The 13,782-nt window shown below is 53.5% G+C and overlaps 1 protein-coding gene across 5 annotated transcripts in view; it reads right to left on the bottom strand.

The window, feature by feature from the left end:
- LOC111925531 (mitogen-activated protein kinase kinase kinase 3-like) overlaps positions 1–8,216 on the bottom strand; it is a 75,976-nt gene extending 67,760 nt beyond the window's left edge. The window contains exon 1 of one of the 5 annotated variants that reach the window (XM_086866513.1): positions 8,052–8,216. The gene's annotated coding sequence lies outside the window, so the exon portion shown is untranslated. Of the gene's footprint in view, positions 1–1,863; positions 2,016–8,051 lie in introns of those variants that run through there. The other 4 variants (XM_086866536.1, XM_086866552.1, XM_086866521.1 and 1 more) reach the window with 4 other exon arrangements.
- Between the last annotated feature and the right edge of the window lie 5,566 nt (positions 8,217–13,782).

The following is a 13,782-nucleotide window of genomic DNA, read 5'->3' as shown; positions in this document are numbered from 1 at the left end:
CCTCCTTCTTCTTCCCCAGAAAGATTTGATCTAAAAGGAAAATACCACTCATAACATTTCTATCCTTGCTTATTTAAGAGGAGAAACACCACACACGGGTCTGTAGTATTATTAGCACCTTTCCCCTTTTCACACCAAACCACAACTAAATGAAACATGCTACAAAAACTAAACAGACATGGAAGTTACAGGTCCCTTTTTTTCCCATCCCCTTTTTAAAATGAAGTAAGTACTTTCTGAGCCGAGCTCTAAAAACCAGATCACACAGACAAAGAAACGAGTTTGGAAATCCCCCTCCCTCCACCCCCACTGCTATTTGCTAAAGAAACCAGATGCCCAAAGCCAGCCAAAAAATGATCTCAGCCATTCTTAAGAGAGCCTACAGTGCATTTTCATGAGTCATGGAAAGCAACAACTCGTTGCTTTGGTAATGCTAGGTAAGCAACTGGTCATCCATCCCCAACCAGACTTTCAGCACTAAGTCAAAGAGCAGCCTGTGTCTTGACAGATTACGTCAGAGACAGCCCAAAAATAGAGCTTTGCAGCAAGGTACCTTGCAGGAGGTTTTACAGGAGATGCCACAAGTTGTGTCCCATGAAAGCATTAGCACAGCCTTCCGCAGGCAGGATCCCCCAGGTCCTGATCCAGGGGTGTTATCAGTGCTCCACACTTGGAGCAGGCAGGAATGCCTGCTACAGGCAGCAAGTGGAGAGGGGATTAGCAAGAATCCTCTTTGGGCTGGGGACACTCCTGCAGGGGCACCACTCCAAGCCCCTGGTGACACTCCTGAACATGGCCACAAAGGTGGTGATGTCCTGTGATGCAGCCCAGAGCCCTTCAACCATAGCTGGTCCAAGGTTTTGGAAATCCAGCCCAAGACAGGTCAGGGAAGTGCTAGGATCCCCATGCACCAAGGGAAGATCCTGTTCAACACATCCCGTGTCCTTCCACAAACATTTCCCACTTTCATCATCTCCTGGTGACTCTCACAGCAAGCACACAGCCACTGCTGCCTGGGAAGCTCCTTGGTGCTTTGGGACACCAAACTGCACCTCTCTGGCAACACCTGGCCTAAAAAGGCAAGTCAGCTTCCCAAGTGATGATGAACCAGGTACAGGAAGCCTTGCTCCATCTCATCCAAGCTCAGTGTGCCACACCACCTCCCTGGGACAGCCCCATTGGGCTCCTGGAAGGGAAGCTCTCCAGAACAGGATTTCCTGGACACAGACTAAGACTAGAACTAGCTCATTCCCATCCAGAGACGAAAACACGATCTTCAGCACCTTTTGTGCTGAGTCCAAAAGCCAATTGTGAAAACACGTCCTCAGCCCTTACAGCAGACCAGGCTCACACCAGATTTTATTCACATCTGTAGCGCTGAAGGTGAAGTTGCTGAAGTATTAGAATGATTAGATAAACATTTTCTCTTTTTTCTTGTGTCATCAGCCAGGTGTGTTGCGCATGTCTTTAACATTTCAGCTTCTCAGTCTCAGTAAGCACCCCAAATCCAAACAAAAATAGGCAAGAACAGGCATGGTTCCTCAAATCCTTCATCTCAGGCATGTCACAAGAGGAGCAAGCAGAACTCAGCCTAGGCCACCAGTGAAGCAGATCCAGCCAGCAAAGCCACCAGGAGCCATCCTAGCAGAAAACTGAGGACAGGAGTGGGACAGAGCAGCGCTCTGCGCTGTGTGGTTCCACACCCAGGGAGCCCTGATGGTCCCCTCCCAGCCCCAACACCCAGCAGGCTGCAGCAGATGGCAGCACGGCTTCCCTCGGCTGCCACTGCCAGAGGAGGAGCAGCTCCTGGGGTTTAACAGGAGCCAAGTGTGGAGTTTTCCAGTGCAAAGCCAAGAAACTAACCTGACAGGACTTGTCCCATCCTGAGCTCTACCAAAGCTGTTCAGCCACGGCCACCATTCACAAGGAACACACGGAGAGGGCACTAAAATAATACCAAACATTTTCCCTCTGGCACAGCACAGCTCAGGAGCAGCTCAAATGCATCCTGCAACAACATCCAGAGCTGGACCTTGACCCTTTCAGTAGAGCCAATGATGCAATAAGCTAAGCACAGCTCCATAAAGTCTGTTTATCTCTTTTACTTGCTACCAGCACCATCCAAAGAGAAATAACTGGAATATTTTGCATATTTCTCTAATGACTCTTGCTATTCTGCTAGCACCAGCACTGAGGGACTAAGACCAAGGAGCAGCAAGCCAGTGGTTTATTAACCACTAGGTGCTGAGGTTTCCCAAAAGCCACTCTCCAAGAGGAAATCAGCAGGATTCCAGGAGAGGGACCAGAGCTGTAGTTTTGTGCTGAAAGGCAAACAGAAGGCATTGAGTCTGCACTATGAACACTTTCCATCAGCTAGGAAAGCTCTGCAGGAGCTTGGCCCAGCCTGGTATCTTTATTGAAGGATGCTTCATCAAACAAGCCCTGCTCCACAGCCCCACACTGCACCCATGCACAGATCAGTCTCAACAAAAGGAAACCCAAATCTCTGATCTCTGATCTCCAGGTACTGATTATCCATCACTCACATACTCCCAAACCTCTCTGCCCCACAGACCCAGCCCACACACCTCCCTCCCTCCAGCCACATACTCCCACAGCACAGTGACTTGAGGGTTATCACCCCTCTGTAGGTAACACCACCAGCAGCCCCCATCTGCATCCCCCAGCTATAGATAACAGTGTTATCAGCAGCCCTCTGCACTGACCCTGCTGAAGAGGGACAGTTCCCCCCAGGGCACTCCCCAGCTAGTGACAGAGAGGAAGAAGAGAGAGGCTGAAAGGAAGAGGGTATTTAGGAAAGAGTTTCTCTGCACACACTCTCACCTGTTCTGCTGTTCACCTTCACCACCTGTGATAACAGACCTCAGCCTCACACCTTCTCCCCAAGCCATTTAACCCAAATAACCCTTCCTTAACAAATCACTGCCCCAAGCAAGGGAATTCCCCAACCCTTAAATTTGTATCTGGGAAAGATATCGCTGTTATCAAGAGCCAGATGTGCCCCACACCCTGTGTCCACAACCCTCCTGTAGGATCCTCATAGCTTGGGATAGAGCATCCCTGCTGCCAGCTTGCAGAGTAAAAGGTGCAGACAGCCCACTGTGAAGAAATTAAGGATCTGCTAAACTCTTCTGGGCTCTTATTTACCATGGATGGGGCTGCACTATCAGCAGTTCACAACTAGACTGTGATGATTTGACTTCTGCTCAGTACAAAAACCCCAACAACAAGAGGTTGCAGCACAAGAGTACTAAGCAATCCAAGCAATCCACCCTCCTCATCACAACAGACTTCCATGCACATCCACAGAATGGACTTGTTCAGCTGAAAGGGATCTACAGTGATCATCCACTCCAGGACTGCAGGACAAGGACAACTCAACAGGGACAGACCTCATCGGATGTGCCAAAGCAGCAGCATCTTCCTCTGACCCTCTGCACCGGTCCAACGCAGGGTTCACTCTCACACACAGTATCTGTGCTCAGGACAGTCACTTGCCAAGTTTTCAATATTCCCTTGGGGATTTGGGAGCACCTGAAAAGCCACTGTGCATGACACACTTGCACGTGGACAAGACAAACATAACCACGCCAAGACAGGAGCACTCAAAGCACTGCAGGGACCACACGCACCCTTCAGCACTGATGGATTTAAGGCGTTCCTACCTCCATCACAAAGACTTATCTCACAAACTGTTTTTCCAAAGCAACTGTGCAAAGTCTTTTTCTCCATCTAAATCACCCTGCTATCACTCAGATGACTTTTTGTCACTTTAGCACACAAGTCCCTGCCACAGCAGTATTGCAGAGCACCTCTAATCCACCCACCCAGGGCTATTTTATTTTCTTCAAGCAATTTGGTGTTTAATCGCTACCTGAACACTTGACCCATGCTCCCACCCCCCAGGACCTGGCCTGAACACATGCTGTTTACACAGCAGCCCACGCAGGAGCTTGGCCAGCTCCTTCCAGGATCTGGCCGGAGCCGCTGGGCACGGCAGGCTCTGCCAGCCGGACTTTGTCCCAGGCAGCTTCTGAGCCAAAGCCTGGCTCAGCTCCACCCTGGTTCACTGCTGTTACAGCTCGTTCTCCCTGGGCTGCACCATTTCCCAGAATGGAGAGAATAAAATCAAAGGAGCTCTTGCAGAAGTGACAATTTGTTCTGCATAAAATGGTGGCCAGCCTGGGGTTTAACTCAGGAGAGCAGAACCAACAACAGATTTGCATTAAATTCTGAGCCACTCTGTCTCCACTAACACTTATATTAGGATCTTCCAGCATAGAAAAAACGTGCTTGGCGAATGCATCTGGGAGTTGAAACCCCTGTTTTTGAGGGCACAGCTATATATTTCACCTTTGACCTCTAAAAGCCTCAGAAAGCCAAGGTCAAACCCTCTGGGTTCCCCTCACAGATATTCCAAGTGTCCTGGGACCAGAAGCTGGCACCTGGGACCAAACTCAGCAATGACCTGCAGTGGTGTGTGCCCATCCATGATCACAGAGACAGGGATGTAGAGCTGCAGGGGTCCCCATCATGGGCCAGGATGATGCTGCTTTCTCCACCATCCTGGTCTCTGCCTGGCCCCAAGCCCTGTGGCTCCAGGGGATCCTCCTGGTGCAACATCCCCAGTGCCAAAACACAGCAGGGAACCAGGTACCCCCAGGCTGCAGCCCCTCTACAGTGTTCTGTGCTCCTCATGCCCATGCAACAGGTCTGCTGCAGGGAACAGCTCCCCACGGCCTTTGAGGAGCAAGGCATTGATCTTTAAAGGCAATCTTAGCTTTTAATTTCTTGTGTCATTAAAGATGAATTGAGACAGACTGATTGGATCATAGAATCGTTAAGGTTGGAAAAGACCTCTGACATCATTAAGTCCAATCATTAACTCAGCACTGCCAAGTCCACCACTAAACCCTGTCCCCAAGTGCCACACCTGCACTGCTCTTGAACACTTCCAGGGGTGGTGGTTCCACCACTTCCCTGGGCAGCCTGTTCCAATGCCTGACCACCCTTCTGATTTGGGCACCAGCAGCATTTTAGCGACTAACAGGAAGATGACTTGGCTGGACCACATCAGAACTGCAGGGATAGACAGAAAGCAAACAAAAATGCTCACATACCCATGCTCCTGCGTGCTCACCCACACCTTCACAGACAAAAAACCCTTCATCTTGCCTGTCTGATGCTCACCACAGAACTGACCCTATCAGATGAAGGCTCGTGCCACACAGGATAAGGGGCCAGCCTGCAGAGACAGCGTGGTTCAGGCACAACTGAGATGACATTCACCACCTCTGCATCCCACACTGTACTCAGCAAAGGCAGAAAAGGTGATAGAAAGAAGTGCTGAACTGCCCTGGCCTGGGGGTAAAGAGCACCTGCTCCTTGGAGGGACTCACCAAAAACACCTGGTCACCCATTTCCCCTTGTGGAACTTAAATAGCTAAATAAATAAAGCCTGGGGACTGAGGGTGAACATGCCAGGTTCAGTATCAGTGGGCCATCTCTAGCTTTTCCCCCCTGTCTGGGGAAATAATAAAAAATAAAAAAGCTTAAATCCATATTCCACATCTTATGGCTCCACACTGCATTTTCCATCTCCCCTGAGCACAGCTGACATTCTGCACATTTCTGTGCACACTGTGCTTGGCCTGTGCTCTGTGCAAAGAGGGGAGTGGAAGAGACTGAGCCCAGCAGCCTCCTGCTACTGTCAGGCATCAGTGAGCAGCATCCCCTTCTCCCACAGCTCCTCGCTGCGGGAGCCAGGCTGGAAAGGGCTCAGCCACCTCCTGTGAAGGGCTGGCACGTGGGATGCATGTCCCTGTCCTGTGCTGCATCTCATGATCTGAGGAGTCCAGAGATTCACAGAGGGATGAAATGTGCTTCTTTAGGCCAGATGAGCTGCACAGGTTGAACTGTAGTTGAATCTGTCCTTTTTTTCCCCCCCATTTTCTTTCAGGTTTTTCCTTCAGTCTGGAGAGCCAAGGCAGATTCTGAGGAATCGCTCCCTCCTTTCTTCTGCGTGTAGACAGGCTGGTGCACTCCAAAGCCAGCCTGCCTTCCCCGAGCAGTCTAATAAAAGATATCCCTTCTAACAGCAAACCCTGACTCACTTCCCTCTAGCCTCGACCAGCAGGTCTCAGACAGCAGAGCCAGATCCACCAGAACAGAAGATCCTGCCAGCCCTCGCACTCGTTCCCACGTCCATCTGGGGAGAGCGGGGCTGGAAGCACATCCCTTTCCATGCTGCAGCAGCACACTCCATCCCACGGCTCTGCCAGGGAGCCAGACACGCCAGGGGAGCCTCGCCGGCGTCTTCCCAACGGGAAAATTCACAGAGCACCGAGTCCAAGCTGCAGGCTAACATCACAAAGCATCATCAAGCAATAGGAACGCTCTGGACGGGATGGAGCCGCTCCTCTGGCCGCCACCATCGCTGGCTTTTCGTGTCGGAGTCGCTTTGTCTGGGTGAAAATCCAGACCACGTCTCTCTGCGTGAGCAACTTCCCTCACAGGCTCTGACAGCCTCCAGAAATATAAATGCATTGCCCATCAGCACACGTTGAGCAGAGCTGTGAGCTTCTGATGGAGATTAAGGACCCATGGAAAAAATTGTGGCACCAAAACCCGTTCACACGAGGAAAGTATAAAAGGTCCTTTACATCCACATCCCACCAGGCTGGCAGCCCATCCAGCCTCACGTCCTGCCTCAACAGAGGAGCTTTTACAAGCTGAAAACCTTCCCAGGGCAAAGGCTGTGCCCAGCTGTGGAGGTCTGCTCTGATCTGCAAGAGCCCTGGGAAACCTTGAATCCCTGTTTATAATTAATGTCAAATTAGGGGTTCTGGAAATTGGACCATGTGACACGAGAACTGAGACACAGGTAGAGCAAAGCCCCAGATGCAACTGATCTCATGCACCCCTGAGGCTGCTTCCAAGAGCTGCACTCCATGCACAAATCCTGCACAGAGCTTCGTCAAACTGCACATACCAGACTAGAAATAAATCCTGAAAGAAATTTCCTCCAACCATTCACTCTCACCGAAGAAGTGAAAAATCCCTGGAAATCCCTGGGATCACTTAAACCCAGCACAAATCCCAAGCCTCCAAATCCCTAGTGAGCCTCCTGTTTTTGGTTCATGCACCAGCAACTCATGCAAGACCCTTCCCAGAACCAGAAGCAGGTCCGTTCCCAAAAACTACTGGAGTACAAGACAGGAATTGAAGAGGAGGATAAAAGCAGCAGCAGAGGGAGAAGCCTCTCTCGGAGCTGCTCCAGGGCCAGCAAGAGCTGTACCTGGGCATCGTGCACGACCTGCCCCGCTGGTCCACGGCTGCCAGCTCTGCTCCGCTCCTCCCCGCACAGCCAAGGAGGGCAGAGGTTTGGTGCCGGCAGCACAAACCCTTCCTGAGCATCATCCCCACTCGTGGCACAGCCCCACGGCAGCCGCTCGCTCCGTCCAGGTGGAAATCCAGCTTTCCCAGCTCAAGCCTTCCTCCCCGAGCTCATCCCATCCTCACCGCTCCGGGCAGACGGTGCAGGCAGAGCTCTGCAGGAGACTGAGACATGGCCAAGTACCCCCCACCTCCCCCGATGCTTTCCAGGGAGCCGGGACCCAAGTGACCACATCCAGAAACCGCTGCCTGCAAACGCTAATGCATCCCAAAACGGGCATGGGAGTCCAAGCCCGGCGCTCGCTGTCAGCAGCTGCCGCTGGGACAGGCACCCAGCCGGGGAAAGCAGCGAGCCGAGAGCACCGGCACAAGGCAGGGGAGTGCGGGAGCCTCGGGGAAGGTCAGCCCTGCAATCCGCTCCGGACCCACGGACACGGCTCCCCAAACACCGCCGCAGGGACGAGCTGCCGCTTGCAAGACTAGAAAGGAAGGAAGAAAAAGCCACGGAAGCCAGACCCGGCTGCAAAACTCTCGCTGTCAGCACGGCAGACAGTAAAATAATTAAAAGAACGAAACTATTCAGGGAGGCAAGGACCCAGCGCCCGCGGAAAGGAGGGGGCTGAGGACGGACTCACCGGGGTCACCCGCGGAGGGACATGCGGGGCCAGCCGGGGCTGGTGTCACCACCTCGGCTCCCAGCGGCTGGCTCGGCTCGGCACGGCTCGGGGCTGCCCGGGGCGGCGCACAAAAGCGGAGGAAGCGGTGACGCGCGGAGCCGCCGCGGCCAATGGGACGGGGACGGGCCCGGGGGCGGAGCGGCCCCGCCGGGCGCCGAGCGAGCGGGGCCGGGGCGGAACGGAACGGAACGGAACGGGCCCCGCCGCCGGGGGGCGACACCGGGCCGGCTCCGAGCCCCTGGGGCAGCTCCGAGCCCCGGGCCGGCTCCGAGCCCCGGGCCGGCTCCGAGCCCCTGGGGCAGCTCCGAGCCCCTGGGGCAGCTCCGAGCCCCGGGCCGGCTCCGAGCCCCTGGGGCAGCTCCGAGCCCCGGGCCGGCTCCGAGCCCCTGGGGCAGCTCCGAGCCCCTGGGGCAGCTCCGAGCCCCCGGGGCAGCTCCGAGCCCCGGGCCGGCTCCGAGCCCCTGGGGCAGCTCCGAGCCCCGGACCGGCTCCGAGCCCCTGGGGCAGCTCCGAGCCCCGGGCCGGCTCCGAGCCCCTGGGGCAGCTCCGAGCCCCGGACCGGCTCCGAAACCCTGGGGCAGCTCCGAGCCCCCGGCCGGCTCCGAGCCCCCGGGGCAGCTCCGGCCCACGGATCGGTTCCGATCCCTGGTGCGGTTCCGGCCCCCGGGCGGATTGGCATCGTGGATGATGCCCCGTCCCGCAGCCCCGGTGGTGCCGGTGGTGCTTGCCTGGCCCTGCAGTGGGATTAGCCCCGCTGAGGCTCGGGGTGAGCTCTGACCCGCGGGGCAGCCCCGGGCCAGTTCCGACCCTCGGGGCAGCTCCAGCCCCTGGGGCGGTTCCGATCCCCGCTCGGCTCGGACACCCGGGACAGCTCCGAATCCCGGGACAGCTCCGAATCCCGGGACAGCTCGGACACCCGGGACAGATCGGACACCCGGGACAGATCGGACACCCGGGACAGCTCCGAATCCCGGGGCAGCTCGGACACCCGGGACAGCTCGGACACCCGGGACAGCTCGGACACCCGGGACAGCTCCGAATCCCGGGACAGTTCCGAATCCCGGGACAGCTCCGAATCCCGGGACAGCTCGGACACCCGGGGCAGCTCCGAATCCCGGGACAGATCGGACACCCGGGACAGCTCCGAATCCCGGGGCAGCTCGGACACCCGGGGCAGCTCGGACACCCGGGACAGCTCCGAATCCCGGGGCAGCTCCGAATCTCGGGGCAGCTCGGACACCCGGGACAGCTCCGAATCCCGGGACAGTTCCGAATCCCGGGGCAGCTCGGACACCCGGGACAGCTCGGACACCCGGGACAGCTCCGAATCCCGGGACAGTTCCGAATCCCGGGGCAGCTCCGAATCCCGGGACAGCTCCGAATCCCGGGACAGCTCCGAATCCCGGGGCAGCTCCGAATCCCGGGACAGCTCCGAATCCCGGGACAGCTCCGAATCCCGGGACAGCTCCGAATCCCGGGACAGCTCCGAATCCCGGGACAGACTCACAGCCAGGATGATTCCCCATCCCTCAGCCCCGCTCGGTCCGGGTGAAGTCTCCCGTGCTCCCGCAGGTCACATCAGCCCTGGTGAGACACCCTGGGATCCCCGGCTGTGCTTTCAAGGATGGAATGTGACCTCTGCGCTTCCGCTGAGGTTCTCCCACCTTCTGGAAAAACGGGGCTGGATGCGAGCTCTGCTACCTAGGGCTGACACAAAAAACCAGATGATGGGAAACAGGGGTGCAACCCCTTGATTCTGGCATGCGGCTTCATCAGCTGGAATGCTGGTGAAGATGGTGGTATTTGCTGCAGGAGCGAAGCCTTCTGCAGGGCTTTCTCCACGTGGCTGGGACATGAAGGAATTGCTCTGATAACTTGGTTTGGCCTCTTTGGGGCCTCTTAATTTGCCTCTTTGGGGCAATTAAAGTAAAATTGATCCATAGCTAAGACCAAAGAGCTTTAGACTGCTCCTTGACTCCCAGCTTGCTCTCCAGAACAGCTCAGGGCTCCCTGGGCAGCTCCCTGGGAAGGCAGAGAAGTCTCTGGGCTGTTCCGATCTACACCCACTGTCCCAAATCTCTGTTGTGTGTCCAAGTTCCTTTGGGCTCGACTCTCTGTATGGAAGGAGCCAGCAATGGCATAGAAGCAAAATTACCCCTAAAAAGGGCCAACAAGAGGGTGAAAAACAGATGGGAGCTGAGTTATGTACCAGATATCCCTCAGACTGGTGGGAAAGAGAAAATTCATGTAGACAATGGAAAAAGTAAGTAAGAATATTTCTCTGATTATTTCCTTGTTTCCCCATTTAGCAAATGTGTTGTGGAGAGGAAGAGGAACAAAGTTAATTCAAGATTTTGGTGGAGGAAAAAAAAAAAAAAGGGCTGTATCCTAAAACCAGCCCCATTTCCCTCAAGTTTTTAATGAGTTACTGCTGCAAGAAAGTATTTGAGCCATTGCCTATAAAGGCAATAGAAACCCCAACCAGGGACCCCTCCTGAGAGATTCAGATCTCACATCCTCGTATACAATCGCGTGACCTATTAATAAAATCCATAGAAACCGATTCTGTATATACCAAATAACTGCAGATGGCTCCAGCCCAAACCGCTCCGGGTTCCCTCACTCCATAAATGATTTTACTAGGGCCAGTCCTGATTTGATGTAATTGAATAGGTTTCACTCTCTTCTCTCTCCCTCCCCCTCCCCAGAATATCTGTGCAGCTCACAGAGACACATCCAGGGGGACTGAGCTGGAAGGAACCTCTGACTCCAGCTTGCCTCATCCATTCGGGAAGCAGCGTGAGTCGAGCCTAAGCCACCTGGCTTTGGGAAGGAGGGTGCCTTTCTCTGCACCTTCCCTCTAACTCTTAACAGCTTTTAATAAAATTCTGGCAACTTGGCACATTTGAAAAGTTGGCTGCTGCCCATCAGGGATGTATGTCATGAATTCCTGTGCTGCAGATGCCTTTCTGAAATAAATCACATGTGTTTACCTTAGGAACCAGGCACAGGACCCCAGGACTTGAGGTTCAACTATTACAAGGCACTAAAGCGACAAGCGGCTCCTTTAAAACTACCTGGTTTAAATGGGAATTGATTCTGCACACACCAATTACTGCTGAAGGCCGTAATTCCTCCAAGCATCTCCTCTTTCCTGAGTATGTTTGGTGGCCCAGGAATCCTGCTGAGGGGATTTCAATTCGAGGCTGTCCCTGAACAATCTAAGGATCCTCAAGTGTGTCAAGGCTGTTTCCACTGATGTCAACAGCTCTCTGCTGATGGGCGTGCTGAGGACCCACCCCTGGATTCTGCCGGCTCCAGAGGCTCTTGGAAACATTTCCAAAGCCTGGCAGAAGGATGGGCAGAGGTGTGTGGCTCTGTGCAGAGTTTCAGGTGTTCAGGTGTGCCAGTTTCTGGAGAGGAGTGAACGCCTGGTGGAGAGCAGTGGGAGCCCGGGTGTTGCAGGCAGTGGCTGTTGTGGCTCCGTGCGGTGAAGTTAAACAGGCGTGGGCTGTTCTGTGTCCCTGAGGACAACAGGTGTGCCACACCTCGTACCCACAGAGCCAAACTCTCCCTTCTCTTCCAAAACACTGCCCAAACTGCCACTAGGACACTTTGGTGCATGCTGTCCCATGGTGTCCCAGTCAGTGAGATGAAAACCACATCACACATAAAACCTAGAGATAGGTGCTGTGATTCTTAGCTGACTGCTGCAAATGCTGGGTGGATTATTTCATCCTGACAGCACCTTCAGTGAAAAGTTTGATGGCACAAGAGGGTAATAGTGAGCTATAAGAAAAGCTGATGGTTCATCCACAGATCAAGAGCTTTGCAAATCACAGCCCCAGGCTTGTTCTATTTATGCTTCTCCTTTAATGACGTAAGCATTAGTATTTGCTGTGGGGAGAAAAATGGGAAGATATTTGGCCTTTACCTAACTGCTACTATTTTTGGGCTGTGTTAGGGTTCCTGCAGGAAGTGAACACAGGTCCCAGAGCACTGACCCAATTCTTCTGTGACTAAGTATGCTCCATCTAACCTGAAATTCTCCCTCCTGTTTGATATAATATCCTTTCTTGCTTCCTGCCCTGAACAGCAGCATTAAGCTGTTGTCTGCCAGGCCTTCTCTCCCGTCAAGATGGCTGAGAATGGTGGGTGAAATCATTCCTATACTTAGTTTCCAAACTGTACAGGAGTGATGCTGTCTTGGGGTAAAGAAAAGGAACCAATTACTTACTCAGAAATTGTGAGCTGCTCCTCAGCTGAAGGCTGGAGCTGGGGATGGGCCTGGAAGAGATGTCAGCACATAAATCCAAGCCTGTGATGCCAAAACTTCTGCACAGCAGAGCCTGGGCTTGGCAGATCTGCGTCGGCTGCAGCTCCTCCTCACCGAAAATTAATTGCAGGTCTGCTGTTTGCTGCAGAAGAGCAGGTGGAAAAGGAGACTTAGAGCTCTCCTATGTCCCTCTTGCTGTTAGGACCCATAGAAAAGCCACATTTATTTTGCTTAATTATTTCCCACGTGTTCTGAGCGAACTGGGGACTGCCTGATAGACAAACCTGGCACAAACCACACATGTCAGCATTCCTAAGGGTTTTGTGCTCCTCCTCAGAAATGCCCACAGCTATGCAGAGGTTTTCTGGGGACAAACATTTGGGGATGGCATTTCATCTCTACCTCTGCTTCTGTTTTACTGTCTCAATGTCATGGAGTAACCACTCCATGGGTGAGTGAGAGGGGTGAGAGTTGGGTTCAGAACTCAATTGCTGTGGGGCCACACACTTCCCAGCCACCTTCCTCTGCAGCTCCTGTTGCATGAAACCCTCCCTGGATGATATGACCACCTGTTCTGCAGGGCAAGTGCCAAAATCTGCTGTATGAAAGCCCTCACAACCAGGCAAGAGCAAGAAGTGGTCTCTTGATGAGTTTTGAAACCTTTCCTCTTCCATGGCAGGAAATGTTTTTCAGATAAAGCCTCCTGTTCACACAACAAATTAACCTCGTGGTTTGTAGCTTGGGTTTAGCCTTTGGGATAAGGAGGAAATCCTGGGCTCCCTCCCAGACTCAATGTACAGAATATTTCTGGGATCCAGTCCAGCACAAAAGGTAGGTGGCAGCAGCAGGCACTGGATTTAAAAGGAAAGGGTGAGTTCTGCACTGGAAGACAAAATGCTCAGAGCCTGTCCTGGAGGACAGGGCTCAGGGCATGAAAACCCAAGGGCAGGGAGCCACTCTCCATGTACTGCCACCCATCAAACACTTGGGAATACTGCAACATCCCATCTTGAGGGGTTGGGAAGTCTCTCCATGAGGGGGTCAGAGCAAAGAGATGCCCCCCAGCCCTCTCTGACCAGCATTTGTGTCCATCCACCTGGTTGGACACAGCTGCCTGGAGAGAGATTTCACATCTTATGAAGCAAAAGCTGAAGGCTATGTGTGACACACAGAGCAAGCAGCTTGCACCAGCCAGCAGTGTCAATCAACCAAAAAGAACAGGTTTAAACTCATATTTCTTTGAAGCTGGGTGTGACTTACACTGAGATTGAGTTGTGTAGATGATTTTTTTTTCATGGTAGTCATAACTTTCATAGCTGAATGTAAATTTCCACACTGCCTCTGTTCCATGACTCACCTTCTCTGCCCATACAGAGGGAAAAACATCTCCAAAACGGACAGAGTGAAAGTGAG

Source organism: Cyanistes caeruleus, chromosome 1, assembly GCF_971803275.1.
Source record: "Cyanistes caeruleus chromosome 1, bCyaCae1.hap1.1, whole genome shotgun sequence".
In the NCBI taxonomy this organism is placed as follows: Eukaryota; Metazoa; Chordata; class Aves; order Passeriformes; family Paridae; genus Cyanistes; species Cyanistes caeruleus.
This window is presented reverse-complemented; position numbering and strand designations above follow the sequence as displayed.